Source organism: Nelumbo nucifera, chromosome 5 (genome assembly GCF_055504915.1).
Source record: "Nelumbo nucifera cultivar China Antique chromosome 5, China Antique-T2T, whole genome shotgun sequence".
Taxonomy (NCBI): Eukaryota; Viridiplantae; Streptophyta; class Magnoliopsida; order Proteales; family Nelumbonaceae; genus Nelumbo; species Nelumbo nucifera.
The window spans coordinates 24,160,955-24,168,730 of record NC_142653.1 but is presented as its reverse complement, the minus strand read 5'-3'; positions in this window follow the sequence as shown (position 1 = coordinate 24,168,730).

Below are 7,776 nucleotides of genomic sequence, written 5' to 3'. Positions count from 1 at the left end.
GGAGCAACGCTAGATTTGATGTTTTCTGGGAAAACGGTGCATTACTGCCAATGACGCAATGACATAACATCATCTCGGACATTGGATAATAAGATCAATGTTGAAAATGTTACTACCAGCATTGGTACCAAACAAAACCAGTGTTGTTTTCTCAAAAAAAATGCCTATATGACAGCACCAGTTCCAAACAAAAAAAATGGTGCTTATAACTCCACATGTACAATACTGTTTAAAACGGTGCGATGTTCCCAATGCCGATGCCAAACACCTACAAAAAACTAGTTGTTTAGTACTGTGCTTTCAAAGCAAAATGTTCAAAGGCCAATGCTACCTTGAAGCCAAAGCTTGAAGGGAAAAAATCATAATTTTTTGACATACTAGGTTAAAGTCTTTCCAATGCATCCAAAACATGTATTAATACATATCTATATCTATATTAAAAAGAGGAAAGAGGGTAAGTGAGGGGGTTCTCTAGCCACTTCATACGCTCCTTCTACTCCTCTCATTTTTCACATATGTAATTATCTATTTTTAAATAAATTATAAAAATGTAAGGAATTATAATGAAAACTCCCTTAGATCTTAAAATTTTCTAATAAAATCATTCTCAACCCCCTCCCCCATGAAATCCCTTCTTTCCTCTTAAATCTCCATTCTCCCCTTTCGACTCTCTTAATAAGGCAAAGGATATTTTTACCATTTAATTGTACACTTGCTCTTATACTGATCACTTGTCTTTCCAAATTCCAATATTCCTTATGTTTTCCATACTTGGAACCTTGAGCAATAGGTCACCCTTACGTCTTTTCAAGGACCCTAAGGCAAGGTTTACCAAAAAGGAGCTGTGTTAGGTCTTAATAAGATATTTTTATGGCAACCACCTAGAGGAGATCGTCTTGGTATGGGTTGTCTTTTTCCTCCTACTATATACATTAGTGGTCGTTTGGTAACAGTTGAAATGATTAAACTGAAAAGCTTATTGCTTTGTCTTCCAAATAAGTTTTTAATTAAGGAGTTTTGGAGCTCCTTAATGGCTGAAGCCTGAAGTTGTTGTTGGAAGAATACTATATCCTTGATTATATTTTATCATTCAATTCTTTTATCCACTAAAATGCAAAGCAATAAATCATCAACAACTTCAACTGTTCAACAGTTATCAAAGGCCCCTTGATATGATATGGTACACCACTATCCATATTATTACGGTAGGATGTTCTATTTGAATCCCGATATCTCCCTCAAGGAATGGTACTCACATCCACCCCACAGCACTTGCTGCCATAGATTGAGAACATCTCCCCTGAATGAAAACATACAAGTAGGGGGAGGGAGATATTCCCAACGTGTGGCTGCAACATACTGTCAGTCTGTCAGGTGGATGTAAGGAGAAAATTCACATCATTTTTGTGTAAAACCTTCTCTCTCATGTGGCCACTATCGCACCATCCACTAAACCTCCTCCTTCCATAGAATTTAAAATCTAGAAAATTGAAAAAAACCAAACACTATCAAGTCCTTCCGAGACATTGCTGCTCCCAAGTGGCTTTCCCGTTGCAAGTTGGATTGCCCAAATTAAAGAATTTCACACATCGGACTCGAATTAAAGTTTGGGCCGTTTGACCCAATAAAATTTTTAGCAAATTTCGAACCCAACCCGATCGACCCAAACTGTACCCCTAATCGGCGGTGGATGTTGATTTACAATGAAGCTGTATGAAGATCAACTTGCTTTCTCTGTGTAGGTTTTGATATGTTCTTTATCACCGCATACACGCTACGCTACACCAGTAATGGGAGGAAATGATGAAAGCTATGAATTGACATGTGAGAGGACAGTTCAATCTATGCTCACTACAATAATAATTATGCAAGTGGGTGAACCTCACTTGACCTGATAACATGGGTTTGGTGGTGGCCATGTTTTCAACTTGTAATGATCCTCCCCTTTTTCCATGGGGAGAAAGTGAACTAGGGCTGCAATTGAGTGGCCCAACTTGAGCCTAACGATGCAGTTGGGTACTTGGGTTTGAGCTCTCGGGATCCAAGCCGGATTTGGGCAAAAATAAAAAGTCAGGCCAAGATTTGGTTGTCGCCATAGGTAGACTAAGAATTTTCTTGGGGCTACCAACAGAATCCAAAAATCCAGTGCCCAATCCGACATCCAATTTGATTACTCAGATTTGGATGTTAAATTTTGCATCTTTAATAATTCGATCAGATGCATATTCAAATTCATCCAATTTATTTGATAAAAAGGGAAAATCCTGATTAATACTCTGTATTTTGGGTTTAGTGTCAGTTTGGTTCCCAAACTTTAAAATGGAATAATTTAGTGTAGGAACTTTCAAAACGTACCAATCTGTCATTAACCATCCATTAAGTAACATTTGAAAAGACACAAATACCCTTCGAGTGTCATCTAATTTTATTTGTCAATCATTCAAACATTGATAAAAAATGAACAGTTTCAATGACCAGTCCCATTGAGATGTGACCCCAACTTTCTTGAATAGAAAAAGGTAAAGATTTGGGACTGTTCATTTCTTACCATGGTTTTTAAAACCAGCCTAGAGACCGAACCTGTCAGGGGTCTGGTTACTAGGTCAAACGGTCCGACCATTCGAACCGGACGCTCGGCCCATTTTGATAAAAAAATAAAAACCATTCGAACGATTCAAACGGTTAACCGCCCAATTCAACGGTTCATTGACCAAAATCAACGGTTTTTGGGGAAATCCAGTTTTTCCAGTCCGACCATCCAGTCTAATCCGGTTTTGAAAACCATGTTTTCTATCAACGTTTGGATTGTTGATAAAGAGAATTAGATAACACTAAAAGGGTATTTATGTCTTTTCAAATGCCACTTAACGACCGGTTAACAACAAGTACTGGATTTATTAAATTGTCGTGTTTTAAAGTTCAGAAATCAAAGTGGCACTAGGCCCAAAGTATAAGGTATTAATCGAGAATTTTCCCAATAAAAAATGTAAGTTCAATTTTTGCAATACACTATTGTATAAATAAAGATATTATACAAGATTTTTTTATACAAGTTAAAAATAATTAAAATTTAAAAAAAAAAATTCTTTATTTGAATGATAATAGAGTCAACCCTGGTAAAATCCGAATCTAGTATTTCAAATTTCTAAGCAAATTTGGATATACCTGAATCCAACCTGATTGTAGACAATCTGTCTACGAATTTGCAGCACTTGCCCTTGGTTTAGGTGGGAGAGGGCTCCTAAGTCATCAAGTTGGAAGATGACCTCACTAGAGCGAGGAAGTGCTTCACCTACTAATAGCTTAGGGAAAAAAAATGGGCCTCGGTCCTCGTGGCAGTGATCTGGTCTAATAATGTTTTCGAACCGTAGTTGATTCGGATGGTCGGACCGTTCGGTTCAGAAACCGTTTAAGTAACCGGTTCTGTTTCACCCTTGACCCGTTCTTAGATAAAAAATCATTGACTTGGTCAGAAAATCATTGACCCGGGTGGTCGAACCGTCGATTCTTTTGACCCAGACAGCAGTTTGCGGTTTGAGAAATTGCAAATCTGAGACACGAACTCAGATCTGATATCCAAGAAGAAGAAGAAAAAGTTGTATATCTCAGAAAAAGAAGAGAAGAAGAAGAAGATCTCAGATCTAGATCTGAGAAAAAATGAAAAATCAATCTCAGATCTGAGATTTGAGAACTCGTATGAGACCTATCATCTACGTTGTGTTACCGTTGTCACCGTCGCCATCTCGTCGCCGCTGTCGTTGTTGCCGTCTAATCATTCTCCTCCTCTTCCTTCTTCTTCCCTCCTTCCCTCTTTCTTTCCTTCCTTTTCTTTCTCTTCTTTTCCTTTTTTTTTCCTTTCTCCTTTCTTTCTTTTCGTCTTCTCTTCCTTCTCAACAGACAAAATACTCTTCTCCAGTCCTCATTTCTCTGTTTCTCATGACTCATATACTATTTGGACTTTCCTAATATGAACTGTCTGAACCGTTTGACCCGGATGGTCGAACTGCTGGCCCGGAAACTGGTAGCTGAAATGGTTCTGTTTCCGGGTCAGTTTTTAAAACCTTAGGTCTAATTTCTTACTTACTTGTTGTTCTATTACAGAACAACTACTTTCTTACTTGTTCTTTACAGAAGAGACGCAAATGGAAAAGCTCGATGAATGGTTAATATGTGGACATATCCTTGGATACCTACGTTTCCAGGTTATAAAATTCCTATGGTAAAACCTCCAATTTGCGAGTCTGGATCTCCTGCCTACAAGAACCCTGCCCATGTTTATCGCAACCACACATGGAGAACATTTCATCCTCTGCATAATATTATGTAGGGGAAGATGTTCCCAGTTCACGGGGGTGGTGTATTGTGGGTAGGCGTGGGCAAGAGATCCATAGTCCCAATTTGCACTTTGGAGAAGGTGAATGACTAGGGGTGTCCATGGTTCAGATAACCAAACCATGGCCTTTTTTTGTAAATCAAACCAGTGGTACTAGTTTTTTCATTTCTTCTAATCGAAACCGAATTGATACCACCGGTTAACCGGTTCATCGGTTTGTTTTTCGGTTTTTTATATTTATAATATATATTATATAAATATATGTATAATATTATATTATAAATAATATATAATATATAATATATTATAAATATTTTAAAATATAATATATATATATAATATGTTTATAAATATAATATAAGTATATATTTATATATGTAATGAATATATATTTATATATAATATATAAAAATATGTGACATATATTATATATATATATATACTAGTCGGTTCGATGACCTGTTGTGTCAGTCTGGGAGTGAGTGGGACTATCAAAAGCTTAACAGTGTTTTTTCCCCGGTTGTAGAGGAGATGTTAACATTCCCCACGATTATGTGGCTGACAGACTTGTTTGGATGTTTAGTAGAAATGGGCAGTTTTCAGTAAGATCTACTTATCATAATTCATGAAAATGGTTTGGATGGGGAGTTGAGGAATTTGTCTAGTTTGAATCAAACCTCTGATAACTCTGTTATTTGGAATCACAGTAGGAGCCATTCCTTAGAATTAAGATTTTTATGTGGAAAATTTTTAAAGGATAGCCTCCCTGTTATGAGCAATCTGCACAAGAGGAAAAAAAGTCTGTCTGCTAGTAGTCCTATACGCCAGAAATGAATCCAAATGAATCTATTGCTCATACTATTCTTAATTTATTGTAGTGCTGCAATCCCTGTGTGGATGGGCTCCCAGCTGGGATTTTGTTTTGATGAGAATTTAAACTTATCAGTTCGTGACCTGGTACCTCATTGGCTTAAGGATAACTCCCTCTCGAAGATGGACAAAAGGAACTTAGTTTTTCATTTCTCTGTGGTTGCTTGGCAGATCTGGAATAATAGAAAAAAAATATTTCATTTATAATGGGAATTGTCCGAACTCTAATGCTGGTGTTTTTATTTTTGATAATAATAGAACAGGTTTCATTGTTAGCATCGTATTTTCTATCGATTAAACATATCTCCCATCGTTTAGTTGTTTCAGAACTACCATTTTTAGGATCGGCATTCTAGATCTACCATTTATGTATAGGAATCTCCCGCCCAGGTTCATATGCAGTGGTCATCTCCTTCGTTTTCCGGTTGGATTCATGTCTTCAATTTTCTTTTCATTCTATTCTTGTTTTCCTTAATTCTTTTTTTCAGTTTGAATCAGAAAACAAGTGGGATCCTCCGATCGGTTCAGCCTGAAGTAACAAATCCCTTATTGTGCATCCCTATACAGATCAGTTTTTGTTTGTGTACTCCTATACAGTTCTGTTTCTGTTGTCACCAATGAAGCAATGGTGTGTTGGCCTGTCCCTTGCAACATTAATAAATGAGAATTGCAATGGGAATGTTGATCAATGGATCTTGTATTTTGTTGATTAAAGTTTCCTAGAAAACAAACGTGGAAGATGAATTTTAATCATATTGTTTCTTGAAAAACAAATATGGGATGCAAAATTGAGAAAAAAATATATTGTCTTTCTCGACAATCAAACAGACCATAAAGGTAATGCCACTGCACCAAACACCCCTTGATTTAAAAGCAAATAAAAAATAGTTCGTTTATGAAGATATATTCTTGGTTGTATGGGTATATTTTATTGGAGACGACAAAGATTACATTGAGGCCGAAAATGGTGGCATAATCCATGATCAGAAAATTCAAGAAGGTTTATGTGAAAGTTGAAACTAATAATAGCTGAGGGGAGAATGGTGTTTGTGGTAGAGTTCGCTGATAGTAGAACCGATGGTTATGTTTACCGAGGCAGAAGCAAGGTTTTTTGAGGACTTGGGATGTGTTCACCATATGATTAATTTTGTTCAGCAAATAGAACATGAATTTGTTGACATGGCGGTTGTTTTTGTCAAGATTTTAAAAACCAAGTCAGAAATAGAACCATTTTGATCATTGATATTCGGGCTAGCAGTTCTGATGCTCAGGTGGAACGGTTCAAGTATTTTGACCTTTAGATTGAAATATTAGGGTTGTATCTCTCTTCTTTTATGAGAAAAGAGAGAGAGCTAGGTGGCTATTGGCTGAGAAAACAAGAAAAAAAAAAGGAATGAATGAATGAAAGGGAAAAAAAAGGAAAAAAGGGGAAAAAAGGAAAGAGTGAAAGAAAGAAAAAAGAAAAAGAAGGCAATTATCACCAGTGATGATGATGGTAATGGTAACAATCATGGCAACATTTATCTCTCTGATCTCATCAGTCTGAGCTCTTTCTCTCTCTCTTTGATATGATCTAAGATCGTGTCTCAGTTCCTCCCCCACCAATCTCCTTTTCTCTCTATTAATAATTTTAAAAAATTAAAAATTTTTATTAAACTACAAATCGCTACTCAACGATTTAAAAGTTTGACCATCCAAGTCAACAGTTCTCTAACCAATTCAATGCTTTTCTAAAGCGGTCCAATCTAAAAACAGACCAAAAAACATGACTAGTTCTCAAGTCAAACAATTTGACTGTCCAATCCAGTCCAGTTTTTAGAATATTGGTTTTTGTTTAGAAGTGTAAATCAAGTCGTGTCAGACCGGCATGACACAACTTTGTGGACCACCCATTCTTTAGTGAACTACCCATGAGCCTTGTAGGTTGTGCCTGCTTCCTCCAGGATCCTTTAGAGGTCAGACCCAAGAGAACCCACGGCACGAGCCCAAGCAGGCCCAGTCCAGGTCAGGTTGTGTTGTAGGCAGGCTAGGCCATGAAAGGCATATTTAAAAAAATGAAAAAAAAAATAATAAACATTATAAAATAAATTAATAAAATAGATAAAATTTTGAAAAAAAAAAACTTAAAATTTTATTTTATATGAAATTTTGATGTATATTATAGTTTATTTATGAAATAAAAAATAAATTAAAAAATTATAATACAATTAGAATAAAATAATATAATAAAATTAAAAATAAAAATGTATATATAATAATATATTTAATCATTATTACATACTTTAAAAATCCAAGCCCAACACAGCTCGGATGTATGCACGGTCCGGCCCAATTTAGACCTCAATAACACAACCTTTGTTTTGAAAAAAAAAAAAAAAAATCAACCATAATGACGAACACACGCTAGGTTAAATCGATATTAAAAGAAGAGGGAATTCTAAGATGGAGTCGGGCTCATTGAGGATGTTTAGCAATAATAACTGTGTTTTTCCCCCGATTCTTTAAGTTAGAATTATCAGCAATTAAGCACAACAAAAAAAATGCTTGTTTTGGTTCTTATTTTGAAAACAAAA